Raw genomic sequence first — 14,227 nt, 5'->3', positions numbered from 1 at the left:
GCTTAATAAGTCTACCATGTAAAGGTGAGATAATACATATATCTCATTAATTTTAAATAAGAGAGCAGGGAACACACCGTAAGAGATAATATGCTCTAGCAATCCAGAAGAGGGAAATATATCACTAGCAAATGGAGGAAATAGGCAAATTCTTGTAGAAGAGGAGATATCTGAACTGGGTCTTAAGTGACAGGAAATATTTGGTATAAAGGTAAAAATAGTAGGCATAGGGCATGGCATATGCAAAAGGGAAGTTAGTAGCTCTATAGAAAGAGTGGTTTTTTTTTTTTTCTTTTTTCTTAAATTTTATGTATTTATTTTGAGTGAGAGTGTGAGTGAGCTCGGGGTGCATGGGCGTGGGGGAGGGGCAGAGAGAGAGGGAGAAAGAATCTGGAGCTTAACCATCTAAGCCACCCAGGCGCCGCTAGAAAAAGTATTCTGCAGGCTAACTTAACTGGAGTAAGAATAGATGGAAGCCAGTTTGTGGATGTAATGAGGACACATTTGTGGAAACCTGAAAATCGTACTGGATCTATCTAGAAGTGTTGTGAATAGGTTGTAAAAAAGCTGTGTAAAGTGTAAAATGTCATGCAAATTTTATTATTATTGGCTTTTTTAAAAGATTTTTTTTAAATTTTTTTTATTGAGAGAGAGAGAGAGAGAGAGAGAGAGAGAGAATGAATCCCAAGCAGGCTCCATGCTGTCAGTACAGAGACTGATGTGGGCCTCAATCTCACAAACCATGAGGTCATAACGCGAGCTGAAATCAAGAGTCGGACACTTGGGGCGCCTGGGTGGCGCAGTCGGTTAAGCGTCCGACTTCAGCCAGGTCACGATCTCGCGGTCTGTGAGTTCGAGCCCCGCGTCGGGCTCTGGGCTGATGGCTCAGAGCCTGGAGCCTGTTTCCGATTCTGTGTCTCCCTCTCTCTCTGCCCCTCCCCCGTTCATGCTCTGTCTCTCTCTGTCCCAAAAATAAATAAACGTTGAAAAAAAAAAAATTAAAAAAAAAAAAAAAAAAGAGTCAGACACTTAACCAACTGAGCCACCCAGGCACCCCTCCGGTCTTTTAACCATAGAAAATATATGGAATGTGGTGGTATGGATAATTTTAATCTATCAGGTAGAACAGTTAATAGTGAAAAATAAGTCATAATGTGAATGTGTCTTGGAAAAGATCAATATAATAGTGTTCATGAAATATGAGAGCCTTCAGAATCCCTGAGTCCTGGCAAGAAATGCTTTGATTATTTTTTAATTTTTCTTTTGAAGAAGAGGAAATGAAAGAAATAAAGAAATAAAATCCAAATATTTCAGATAATTAATTTTTTCTATGAAAAACAGCAATTATTTTAATGTGGTATTTGTGATACACTATTTTTTATTGATTCGCACAGGATGAGCAAGCTTTTAAGAAGTATGATAAGCAACAAAGGATAACTGTATAACAAGCAATCACTTCTATTTTGCATACAGGATGAATAAAAGTAGCATTAATAAAGCACTACAGGGAATACATATCAGATGGTTTCAGCAATGTATTATTGATTTTATGTTTTAAACAATAAGCATTGAGAAATGCATTCCTCTGAGTGTAAGAATGAGAGATATTAACAAGTTTACATAATCTACTACTGGTAATCCTGTTGCAACCCATTGGAGATTGACTATATGAAAATGGAACATTTCCGAAAAATTCACTGTATAATTTAGCAGTTATCACTGAGTCACTTACAATTTCCAAGAGCACAAATCTGTGCATGTGGCATTGTCTTGAAGGAAGGTATTACATTCAGGCATTCTGTGCAGGACAATTTAATCAGCCTGGTGTTCAATATAGGACCAGAATATTTTAACCGCAGTTGACTTTATGGAAGAAACTCTAGATAAATAGTCCCTGTGTAAACTAAAGGCTTATTTTACTTGTAACTTATATATCAATATTTTAAACAAATGTAAAGAATGTACCCATCTTATGGATTTAATTATGTAGCATTTACTGAGGGAAAAAATTAAGTGTTTTGATATTTAGATCTCAGTAAACACAATATAATATACTGGTAAAAAGCATAGATTCAAACACCAGATTGCCTTAGTTTGGAGCCCATTGCTGCTACCTGATAATTGTGTAATCTTAAATAAACTTTTCAACCTTCCTATGCCTTAATTTCATTATTCGAAACCCTAGAACTAGAGTTATTGAAAGAATTAAAGGAAATAAATTGTTTAGAATACAGTGCCTAAGAGAAAGGGAGTGCTTAGTATTTGTTAGCAGTCGTTTTTATTGTACCATAGCTCTTATTATTATTACTACTACTTTTATTCTTTTTTTCCCTGGAGCATTGGTGAACATCTTGCATCAAGTGTAATTAAGGAATCCTCTTTCTCTCTGAATTCTCTTCCTTCTTTGCCACCTTCTGCACTATCCTTGGAGCTCTGGGAACCCAGGTACCGATCCATGTGTTTTTCTTGGGGAGCTCCATCATCTCTCTCTCTCTCCGATCCTTCATTTCGCTTTAGTAGGATAACAGTTTGTGTGTCATCAGATTTATAAGTGAATGGGATTTAAGTAGCTAAAACTATGATTGCCACAAAGATTTTTTTTTTATATTTTATATTTAAAACACTGAAAGGTAATATGCAATTCTCTGTACAATAGGAGAAACTGAAGAGTGTCAAGTATAAGAATTCTTATTTTACCAGCCACATTATTAGAAAGAACAAGCAAACCTTATCTTTGGTGCATTAAAGGAAAGGTCACTGAGCAGCTTTTCATTTTCTTCATTGCATTTTCCTTTTGGTGCAAGTGTCAGTTCCAGGCAAGAGCCTATCATTTGTTCTTGCTTTGTTTTTTTTTTTTTTTTCTCTTTCAAGATACTTAGGAATCTAAAAATATCATTTTTTTCCCACTTGGTTATTTCTCAAAAAAGCCACCCTTCTACCCTTTTACCCTTCTACCTTTCTTTATATCCTGTGGACATATTTTTGCTATGTGACTTTTTAGTTGTAGTTGTTCATTTGGAAAAGGGTTAATATCAATTCTTGACCCTGTGAAATAGGGGTGAGATAAAAAGCTATGTGCTTTGATATGAGACACAGTAAAGTCAACTGAGGGAAGCCAAGGAAATCCAATCTGGGGTACTTGCAAACCTATCAGCTTGCAAATAGCTAATCACATTATAAATGATGTATATGTTTAAATTTCCACAGTAATTTGTTTATATGAAGAATTCTTATAAGTTGAACAGAATCTTTTTAAACCTTCAGTGAAATTCCATAATGTATAGATGAAACACACTTTGTACAAAAATCATATAGTTTAAAAAAATTAAACAAAATATTTTTAAAATAATATTTCTTAAAAAAAAGACCAAATCTGTATGAAGGAGATGACATTTTTAGTATCTATTGATGTTTATTAACTGTATCGCGAAGTGAAAAACTGAGATGAAAATTATCAGCAACACCTTTCTCCAGCATTTCTGAGTTTAAGTTAAAATGACATTGCGAAAATGGTGTGGCCACGGTCCTACCTAGAATTACAATTTAAGGCACTTTTTTAGTACATTCTAAAGATTTTTTAAATGTTTGTTCATCTCTCAGAGAGAAAGAGAGAGAGAGAGAGAGAGACAGAGCATGAGTGGGAAAGGGGCAGAGAGGGAGAAGGAGACATAGAATCTGAAGCAGGCTCTAGGCCTGAGCCTGACGTGGGACTCGAACCCAGAACTGTGAGATCATGACCTCAGCCGAAGTCCGAGGTTTAACCAACTGAGCCATTGAGGCACCCCTAGTATACTCTACTTATTTAGTCTTAAAAAAAAAAACAAAAAAACACACACCACTTTCACTTATTTATTTATTTTTAATTGTGGCAACAACATGAGATCTACCCTCTTAATAAACTTTCGAGTACATAATACAGTATTGTTAACTGCAGGCACGATGTCGTACAGCAAATCTCTATAACTTACGTTGCATAACTGAAACTTCATACGTGTAAAACACCAGCTCCTCAGTTGCCCCCAGCCCTGGGCAACCACCATTGCACTGTTTTGATGAGGTTGATTATTTTAGAAACCTTATAAGTAGAATCATATAGTATTTGTCCTTCTATGACTGGCCTATTTCACTTTGCATACAATCCTCTAGGCTCGTCCATATTGTGGCATATCACAGAATTTTCTTCTGTTTATCACTGAATAATACTCGCTTGTACATATATACCACATTTTGAGGTTCTTTTATTCATTGATGGACATTTATGTTGTTTTTCTAGGTTGGTTGCTATGATTGATATTGCAGTAAACATTGAAATGTGGCTACCTCTTTGAGATCCTGATTTCAATTCTTTTGGATATATATCCAGAAGTGGAATTGCTGGATCATATGGAATTATTTTAAATTATTAAAACAGTACAATATTGGCATAAAAACAGACTGAAATATATGAAAAGGTGCTCAGAGTTACTAATCATTAGGAAAATGCCAAATCACAACCACAATCCGATACCACCTCAGATCTGTTAGGATGCCTGTTATTTAAAAAATAAAATAAAATAAATAACAAGTGTTGGTGAGAATGTGAAGAAAGGGAACTTTTGTACATTGTTGGTGGGAATGTAAAATGGCGTAGCTGCTATGGAAAACAGTATGGAGGTTCCTCAAAAATGTAAAAATAGAAATGCACTTGTTTATTCTTGATAGCACCAAATATTAATTTCTAAGTTCCCAGTGTTGCTCTGATATATTACTTATGCTTCTAAACTTAAATCTGCTGTTAATAACATTTATAGACATAAAAGCAAGTACAGATATACATCCATTTCTAAAATATAGTAAGCTTGAAGCAAAAATTACTATAAATCTATAAATAATTTAAAATCAGCATTTTGGACAGATTGTTTTAGTGGAAACTCTTATAGCACTTCACTTTTAGTTAGGGAAGTTTGATTTTTGTTGTTGTTTGCTTGTTTTAATAGAAAGAATGAGAAAGGTGTTGCAGAAGGAAATAAAGTAGCGTTTTAGAAAATATAGCAAGGTTATTGCTAATGTTAGAGCGTAGTGTAAAAAGGCCTTAAGTGGTGAAATCAGAAGAAATAGATTTTAAAAAGTTAAGCCGGTGGCAGGCAGTATAGTGTATGAAAACAGTATTCAGCCTTTGGTCTATTATTTTAGTTTTACAGGGGGAAAAAAAAAAGAATGGGTGGAAAATCAACTTCCTACTTGGTTTGCCAACACAGGCAGCAGGAGAATTGGAGCAGTACCTCCTTCCACCAGGTGGGGGGCGGAAGATTAGTTCCCCATTTGTTCCTGCCAACACCACTGGTCAGTCAGAGAGAGACCAGTGATGTTGGCTGGAACAAACGGGGAGCTAATCTTCTGTTTGGGTGAAGGGGGCGTAGGGTGGAAGACCAACGAATTTGGTGTGGAAGTGTTGGAAGATCAACACTTTGAATGCAAATTTCTACTGGTCATTCAGATGAGTGTCCATCTCCATGAAAAAAGTACATGTTCAGCCCCACAGCAACCATGAAGGAAAGGGTTCTGTTGGTATTTGGCTATAGTACAGTGGGTATTTCCAAAAGTGGTTTTCTGTTCTGTTAGGTCTCTTCAGGAAACAATCTTTGCTTGTAGGTTTTTTGCTTGTTTGTTTGTTTTTGTCCTTGCCTGTTGGAGGTTCTGGGTTGGAATCCTCTCCAGCACTCTGGAGACGATCAGGAAACCCAAGGGACCCACCGCCATGTTACTCCTCAAGTTCCACGGTCCCTAGACAATCCACATTCTTGTTTCTGCCTTTCAGAGTCTTATACTTGCTTGTGGTACATCCAGGCGATTTTAATTGCAGTGGGTATAACCCTGAAGAAAAGGGGCCACTCCACTGGGGTTATAGTGTAACTGCACATTGTTCTTTTTTGTTACATTCATCTTAGTGCAGGAATTTTTTCTATTCTTCTCACAAGCTCCTTTAGAAATGCACATTTTTAAACTGCTTTTCCATTTGTCTTCTGAATACGCACCTAAGAATCATGGATAATGGACAAAGCACTACCTATAGCGAAAGATCCTTACTCTCTTTTCTTCTGTAGGGGGCAGTTTTACAGATTACACTGTAATGATTCAGAGAGAATAAGGGACATGGCCAGTATCATGTACATTTAAAGTGACTGATCCTTAATTTTTAAACAGGCCTCTGAAATTCGGAAACAGTTTTTGTTTTTGTTTTTCTTTTGTTTTCCTCGACTGTATAGTCTTCCTTGAATGAAATCACTTTTCATTTCATTGCTAATCTACCATGAGTTCTTCACATAAGCATCTGTTTCAGCCATACTTTTATGTCTAGTGCTTAGCACCTACTAAGCATTTAATAGAGTTTGTTTGCTAAATAAGTGCTAACTGGAGCCCCTTTAAAATTGTTTTAAAAAAAGGAAGCAAAAGCTCTTAAAGACATTGAAGAGTACACTGAAAAATAGAAATCAAGAGGAGATAATTGTTTGTAAAGGATTTTTTTTTCATATGAAAAAGAAGGAAAACTTAGAGGCTCTTACACAGAAAAGAAAAAGATTTGAAATAAATGTAAAGTAAGGGCAACTTAACCTGAGACTAGAACATGAAGGGAATTATTAAATCATCTTCTTTCAGCTTTATCTGCAGAGTCATCAATTAAATATGCCAGATGAAGAGTTTGTGATGGAGAGCGCTTGCTGGATCAAACCCAAGAATGAAAGGTAAGCTGACAATTTATGACAAATGTTTATCATGTGTTTTTCAACTTAAAGGAAAAGGAAAAAAAAACAACACCTACATATGTCCAGATTGCCAAAAGGTTTGTTTTCCACATAAACAGTTATATAAGAGAAAAAGAAGTGTTTGATATCCATGAAAGTTTTTTTTTTTTAACTTTTGTTTAATGAGTAGAATATAAGTACACTTGAAACTCTCAAAACTTCTGTTAGCAGCTGAAGAAGAAACAGCGTAGCCTTAATTTTCTTTGACTTTCCCACAAACAGTGTAGAAAACAAAATACTAAAACATTCTTCAAGTGCAGCTTCATCTAAAAACTACTTCCTAAAAGAGATGGGGGTGGGAATGATGATATAAACATGAGTTCTTAAAAGAATAATGAATATTTTATGTATCTAGACAGCTACTCACTTCTAGAAAATTCAGTCATGATCAGCCGAGCAAGAAAACTGCATAAATAACCAAAGCCTAATACTTAATGTCTCTTGATCTTCAGAATATTTAATTTGGTGAAAATGAAATTGCCTTGAAGTTATTTTATAAATTTTACATATGTTTATAAAATAAATATATTCATATTTATTTTAATTTATAACATGTATATTCCATTTATTTACAAATGTATGTATCTGAATATTTAAAGTAAGTATAATTATAGTAGGGATCCTAGTTAGACAAGATATAATGTCTGTTTAGACTGGTGTGGAAATTGGTAACACCACTTTTTCCAAGTAATTAGTTGAAACCATACTTTCTGTGGGGCCCGAGACACTCACTCAGGAGAGGAATGCCTTAAACTACAGCCACAATAAAGATCCTTGCAGAAAGAAGCTTATCCAAGGACTGGGAGAAGGCAGAAATCAAGGGAGGACAGGTTGCTGAAAAGAAACTAGTGATCAGAGCCTAGTTAAAGTAAGAGATACAGTTTTCACTATAAAGAGAAGAAGGAAAAATGATTAGAGCCAGGAGTCCACTTGGTAAACAGAGTCTGAAAGTCAGAATGAACTGGGTGTTCATGCCAGTATGTTAACAGGTCCTTGAACTTAAACTTTAGTTCCTCTAGTATTATGCTTTTTACGTAAAAGTAGAGTTACACTTGCCTCGGATTGCTTGTTTTTTACTATAGCTTTTTGTTTTCTCTTCTGTCCTTTTAAGGAAAGGGGTGGGGGCAGGTATAATGATAGATATGGTCTGAAACAACTTTCACAGTATCTGCCCACAATACACTAGTTTATTCATTTCGCTGGAACGGAGAACCCTGGTTATTTCATATTTGAGTACTATCATTTTAAAAGGAGTCATCAATACTAAATCACGGACATTTTTTAGAGTCATAAGTAGTATTGTCTTGCTTAGTTTGCAATTGTTCAAGTTTGACTTCTGACAAATAAGTAAACTACAGGATCAAAGTTTCCTGGCAATGTAGTTACAGTTGTCATTATTTGTAATATTCCATAATAATGACACATCAAATATTCTGCTTATGTTTTTCAATTTTATGTATTATAAAACAGCATTTCCTAAAACAACAAATCTTTTTAACCATTAAACTTATAATTAGATGACAAACTTGTCAATTTTAAAATGAAAATATATTTTGCTAAAAAGGACTTTTTTAGAGGCACTTTAGATTCATATCAGTTTCCATATATTCTTGAAAGTATAGCATCAATGGAATACATCTTAAATTGGAAATGTTTTTCAGATTTTGGAAACACTTTGAATTTAAATTTCCACTGGTCATTCAGATGAGTGTCCATTTCCATGAAAAAAGTACATGTTTCATTCTGCCAAAGTTGGTAGTTGTGAAGCTGAAATCTTCTTTAATTTTTTTTAATGTGTATTTATTTTTGAGAGAGAGAGAGAGAGTGCAGGGGGAGGGCAGAGAGAGCGGGAGACACAGAATCCAAAGCAGGCTCCAGGTTCTGAACTGTCAGCACAGAACCCTACACTGGGCTCGAACCCACAAGCTGTGAGGTCATGACCTGAGCTGAAGTCTGGCACTTAACCGACTGAGCCACCCAGGCGCCCCTGAACTTTTTTTTTTATTATTTAAATACAGCTGTGCCTTTGGTATCTTGCAGTGAAGGTAGCTAGATTTATAGCAGCTAGTTTGATTAGACAAAATGTTTTGGTAAGGCAAAGACTGTGATTCAATGAAAGTTGCTTCAGAAGTGGATGAGGAACACCCTACAAAATAGTTTTCATTAAAATTATGTGAAAACTGATAATATTTAAATTGTTGATTTGTGCAGACTAATTGTGCTCAAAAAGCCTATTAATCACCTATAAGTATTCTTTCCAACACACACGCCTATTGATAAAATGAAAGAGAGCAAAGGAATAAAAATGGTGATATTAATGGAGTAAAAATCTGAATCCAAAAAGTCTAAAGAGGAACAAGTGAGTAATCTATTACTCTATTCTCACTCAGGGCCAGAAAAATGTGCTGCAACCCAACATGTTTGAATGATGGACAGCTGATATTTTGGCATCATATTTAAATGTAAACAGGCTTTTTTTTTTTTTTAATTTCCAATATAATTAGAATGTTTAGCACTAATGAATTTTGAAATTATGTTAAGTGACAAAAAACATCTTATTTCCTTAAAGTTATGTACTCTAGGGGCGTCTGGGTGGCTCAGTAGGTTAAGAGCTGGATTCCTGATATCAGCTCAGGTCTTGATCTCAGGGTTGTGAGTTCAAGCCCTGTGCTGGGCTCCACACTAAACGTGAAGCCTACTTAAAAGAAAAAAAAGAAAAAAGGCAGGTACTCTAACAGGAACATAGTGTGTTCTGGGAGTCAAATCCGAGTCATTTGGCATTTGTATCTATAGAATATATGGTCTGCTTGAGGCATTTCAGTCATCCTCTTCAAGTGATAGGTAGCAATTGTTAACTTTAAAGAAATGACACATAAGAAATGTCTTATACTTAATATTGTATATATAAGAGATGTATTTCAGTTGATTGGTGGGCTAACATAAATTTAGGAAAAATGTTAAAAGGTGAACAGTTTTATTGTCTCTAACGTTCTTTGGAGCACAAAAATTCCATAGTTCTATGATAATCCACCTGGACTATAAAATACGGGTTTCTGACATTGTAGTCATACCTGTCATTATTCACGTCCTGCCACAACTTTAAAGCTCAGATAATCCGATATGTAACAGTGTTGGCAAAAAAAATAGAGTGCCTCTTTTCCTTCCTTTATTCACTGAGATCATTCTAGAATATACAATTGTTTGGCAACACAAGTGATAAAAACCAGACATATTGAGAGAGCTATTGGTATGGATAAATCTTATCTTGTTTTCCTCCCTAAACTTGGCAGCTACTTTTGACATCTCTCAAGTTAATCCATCAAGGTTAGAGAACACATCATGGCATATTCAAACACTAAATCTTAATTGATGAGGAATAGCATTGGGTTCCATGTCGTTTTGGAATAAACCACAACATACGGAGAGAGGTTTCTGTGTTGGCATTTTGTCTTATTTCATACAGCAGTCTGGAAGAACTGTTTATCTGTTCCAAATTAGAAATCAGATAGCCCCTTTTTTTCTTTCTTTTTTAATCATAGAGAGATTTCACATTTCCAAAGATAAGCAAATGAACAAGGAATTAGGTTTGATCCAACAAAATGAACTTATTTAATAATAGAATTAAGTGAGCCAATAATATATAGCTAGACAGTAATAAAGGGATTTACTGTGGGGAGTGGTTTAGTGGTTATAGGAGCCCCTGAGGAAGTTACTCTTCAAAAATTGAAAATGTGAGGAAACAAGAAGAGAGACAATATAGCAACTACCAGCAAAATTAAGTTTCTCTCCCTCTTAGTATAAAAGGGAGGTCTTGGTAATGTGCATGAAGGGTCAACTGGTGGCCGTAAGACATGGCGACCTGACCAAGTCAGATGTGGTTAGAAATTCTCCGCCATTTCTAACAATCAATGCAGATAGGAAACATGGACTGCTAGATACGCAACCAAGATCTCATAGGTCCAAAAAACGGAATAAAATCCAACCTAAATTTCCCTACAATTTAACAGTATCTATAATTTAGGCAGTCTTGGGGTAGGTGATATATAATATTTTCTCTTATAAATGAAACTTACCAGTGTAACTTTGTGGTAAGTATGCCTGCTGTATTTTAGAACTTCCCAAGACTGCTTGGAAATGCACATTCTTCAATGATACCTTATGTGGATGAATGAAATTTCCATAAACAGGTATGCCACAAAAACAACTTTGAGATTCAGAGGCTGACTGAGAAAAAAAATGTCATTTTCCCTCTTTTCGTGAAGCTTGGTTTTGTTCAGTTTGCTGTACACTGGGTGGTTTAAACAGCAAACATTTATTTCCCACAGTTGTGAAGGCCAGGAAGTCCAAGATCAAGGCTCTGGCAGATTCCATGTCTGAGGAGATGAATTCCTGGCTCATAAATTATTGTCTTTTTGCTGTGTCCTCTCATGGTGGATGGAGCAAGGGAGCTTTCTGGGTTCTCTTTTATAAAAGCACTAATCTCATTCATGAGGACGCCACTCTCATGACCTAATCAAGTCCTAGAGGTCTTGCCTCCTAATACCATCCCACTGGGGATTTGGATTTAACACACGAATTTTGGGGTACACAAATAGCCCCCAAAATTGAGAAGTCTTACTTTAACCAACTTTTCAACACTGCGTATCTGCAAAACCACTCTTGAAACCGCTAAATTATTTATATATACATATATATAACATTTATTTTCCAGAAATTTGGTACATACCCGCTATCCAGATCTCTGGAAGTCACAAGTGTTTTTAAATGCCACTAATTCAAATTTACCACATCCTAAAGTTCCAACCTTAACCATTGAATCATGAGGCTTGGACAGGTCTTTCTTTGTTTTCCGGTGCATTCTGTATTCACATAAGATTTTCCCCCAAAGGTTAACAAACCTGGGAGTGAACTCAGACAAGCCTTGGTTGTACTCATCCTGAGGATTCAGCAATTTCTTTACAATAATAGGTTGGAACTTGGAAATGTAAGTTATGTGGTTACCTCTGTTAAAATTCCATGTACTGATTGATTTAAAACCTGGAATACTTTAGGAGAAAATTTTCTCTCTGTGTTTGGACAAATCTCCTCTAGGAAAGATGTAATTTAAATCAAATCATTTCAAATCATGATGGAAACCACTAGTCAGGAAGACTCATAATCAATGCTTATGTGAAAAAATGAGTACGTGTATCTTGACACAACTTCAGTGTAGTTTCCTCATAGCTCAGATGTAGATGTTTTGTATTAGGAGGTACACACATTGTAAGGCAGTGTATTGTTTGCATGCAATAGAAAACCATGCCTATGATACATCCATTCATCTTTTAGTGCTTATGTGATACCAACATATTGCCTTTACCTAATGATTATATTTTTTTACTATTTATTTCCTGTCACACATCCTGGGGTAATGGAAACTTGCATTATCACTATTCTCTTTATGCAGCTATAAGGTAATAAATATTTGTTGATTGAGACTCATCTTTTTATTTTCTGTGTAATAGCAAGTACCTAGCACTGAAACTATTACCACATCAGTAATTCTTTGACTTCTATTTGTGATTTTTTTGATACGTAACTATTTCTCTCAAAAATAATGTATCTGAGATCAGAATGTAGTATTTTTGCTCAGTGCTGTGTCTCTTGTGCCTAGCATGGTTCTCATCACACAATCGTTAATAGTTACTGAACAAATGAATAGTTTGAATGAATAAATATATTCCCATATCTCCTTTTCTTCATAACTGTCTGTCTAAAAAGAAATGGCATAAAAATGTTTTGGTATAATTATAGAGCAACTTTTAGCATTTAATGGTTCTAGTGTTAGTTAAACTACATGCTAAGCTTCTATGAAAAGAGATCTGGAAACAGTGACTTTATAAGACAATGTTTATTTTTCATTTACCTGTCAATATGGATATGATTGTTCTGTGGTGACAAGGTTTGCTCTTCTCTATGGTGTCACTTAGGGACTGGATCTTATTAATATCTCTACTTGATAACTTTTCAAAAATATAAAACATCAGACATTCCATCAAATAGTTCTTTAAATATGCTATTAGCCAGTATGAATGAGTGCTTTATGGGTACTGGCCTCTTTGAAAGTTTTTACTTAACTTTGTTTCAAATTTCTTTGTCAAATTTTACAAACTGAATTAATTAATATATAGCTTCCAATTGAGACAATCTTTCCTTAGTCTACAAAGGTAGATGAACTATGGATAGTAAGATTATACTTAAGCCATATGTACATACCCATATATGACATGATATATAAGAAGCATTTTTTTGAAAGTTTTTTAATGTTTATTTATTTTTTGAGAGAGAGAGAGAGAGGAGAGAGAGAGAGTGCTCACGAGCAGGGGAAGGGCAGAGAGAGAGGCAGACACAGAATCTGAAGCAGGATCCAGGCTCTGAGCTGTCAGCACAGAGCCTGATGCAGGGCTTGAACTCACAAACCATGAGATCATGACCTGAGCTGAAGTCGGATGCCTAACCGACTGAGCCACCCAGGTGCCCCTACAAGAGACATTTTTGAGCAAAATGTTGACAGTGATTATCTCTGGAGGTTGAACTTATAGGAGACATTACCTGTGAACATTATACATTTCAGTGAACTTGAACTTTAAGAACTTCATATGACTTGTAATCAGAAAAAAATATTTTAAAGAGGATAAAATTTTTAGGCAATAGTTCTTTATGAGGATGCATATTTTAACCATTTGTGACAGAGTAAAGGAATTGTGCCAAAACACAAAAATCCCAAGTTTTTTGACATTAAAATTTTACCTTTGAAAAATCCCTTAAAACATATGAAAATAATAGCAAAGCCCTCATCTTTCAGGAGGCCAGGATGTAATTAATATTTCCAAAGATAGTAAGGTAAAACATGATAACTTTAAACTTTCGAATCTCAAAGAGTAATTACCATAAATATGAAACCTATTTTGGAGCTACTATTTGAAAAGAATGAACTATTTAATGAAACTGTAGCCAAACATGTGCCAGTTTTTTACAAACCTGATGCAAAAATGATCCCCAAATTTAATCTGAGAAGAACTATGCAAAATTTAATTTCATCTATATGAGAGTCAGTTTAATCAAGCTTGGCCCTTTGTTTATTCAGCATAGCCTTCACAGTAATGTTCCATGAAATTCCACAATATTGCATACTTGTTTGGCCCAACTAATCATAACAGTCAGCACAAAAGCTTGCCTTTCCTAAAAAGTTTCTCAAAAACTTTTCAAATAAGTGTCATATGGACAGAGAGAGAGAGAGAGAGAGAAACATAGAGAGACATAGATAAAAAGATCTGACAATAAGGATATTGAACAAAGATTAGTAATGAAACTGATATAAAAAACTCAATAGTATTTGAGAAATATTTGCCACTTCACCTGGAAGACACGTTGTGCTTACAAATTCAGTTCAATCAATGAGTATT

The 14,227-nt window shown here is 35.1% G+C and overlaps 1 protein-coding gene across 2 annotated transcripts in view; it reads left to right on the top strand.

Moving 5' to 3' along the window:
- The window catches only part of CSNK2A2IP (casein kinase 2 subunit alpha' interacting protein), a 538,834-nt gene that overhangs the window by 314,186 nt on the left and 210,421 nt on the right, over positions 1-14,227 (top strand). For both annotated transcript variants that reach the window (XR_015240357.1, XR_015240358.1), the window contains exon 2: positions 6,637-6,722. The gene's annotated coding sequence lies outside the window, so the exon portion shown is untranslated. The remainder of the gene's footprint in view (positions 1-6,636; positions 6,723-14,227) is intronic.

The sequence above is a fragment of the Puma concolor genome, chromosome C2 (genome assembly GCF_028749965.1).
Source record: "Puma concolor isolate L17-30 chromosome C2, mPumCon1.1.hap2, whole genome shotgun sequence".
Classification (NCBI taxonomy): Eukaryota; Metazoa; Chordata; class Mammalia; order Carnivora; family Felidae; genus Puma; species Puma concolor.
This window is presented reverse-complemented; position numbering and strand designations above follow the sequence as displayed.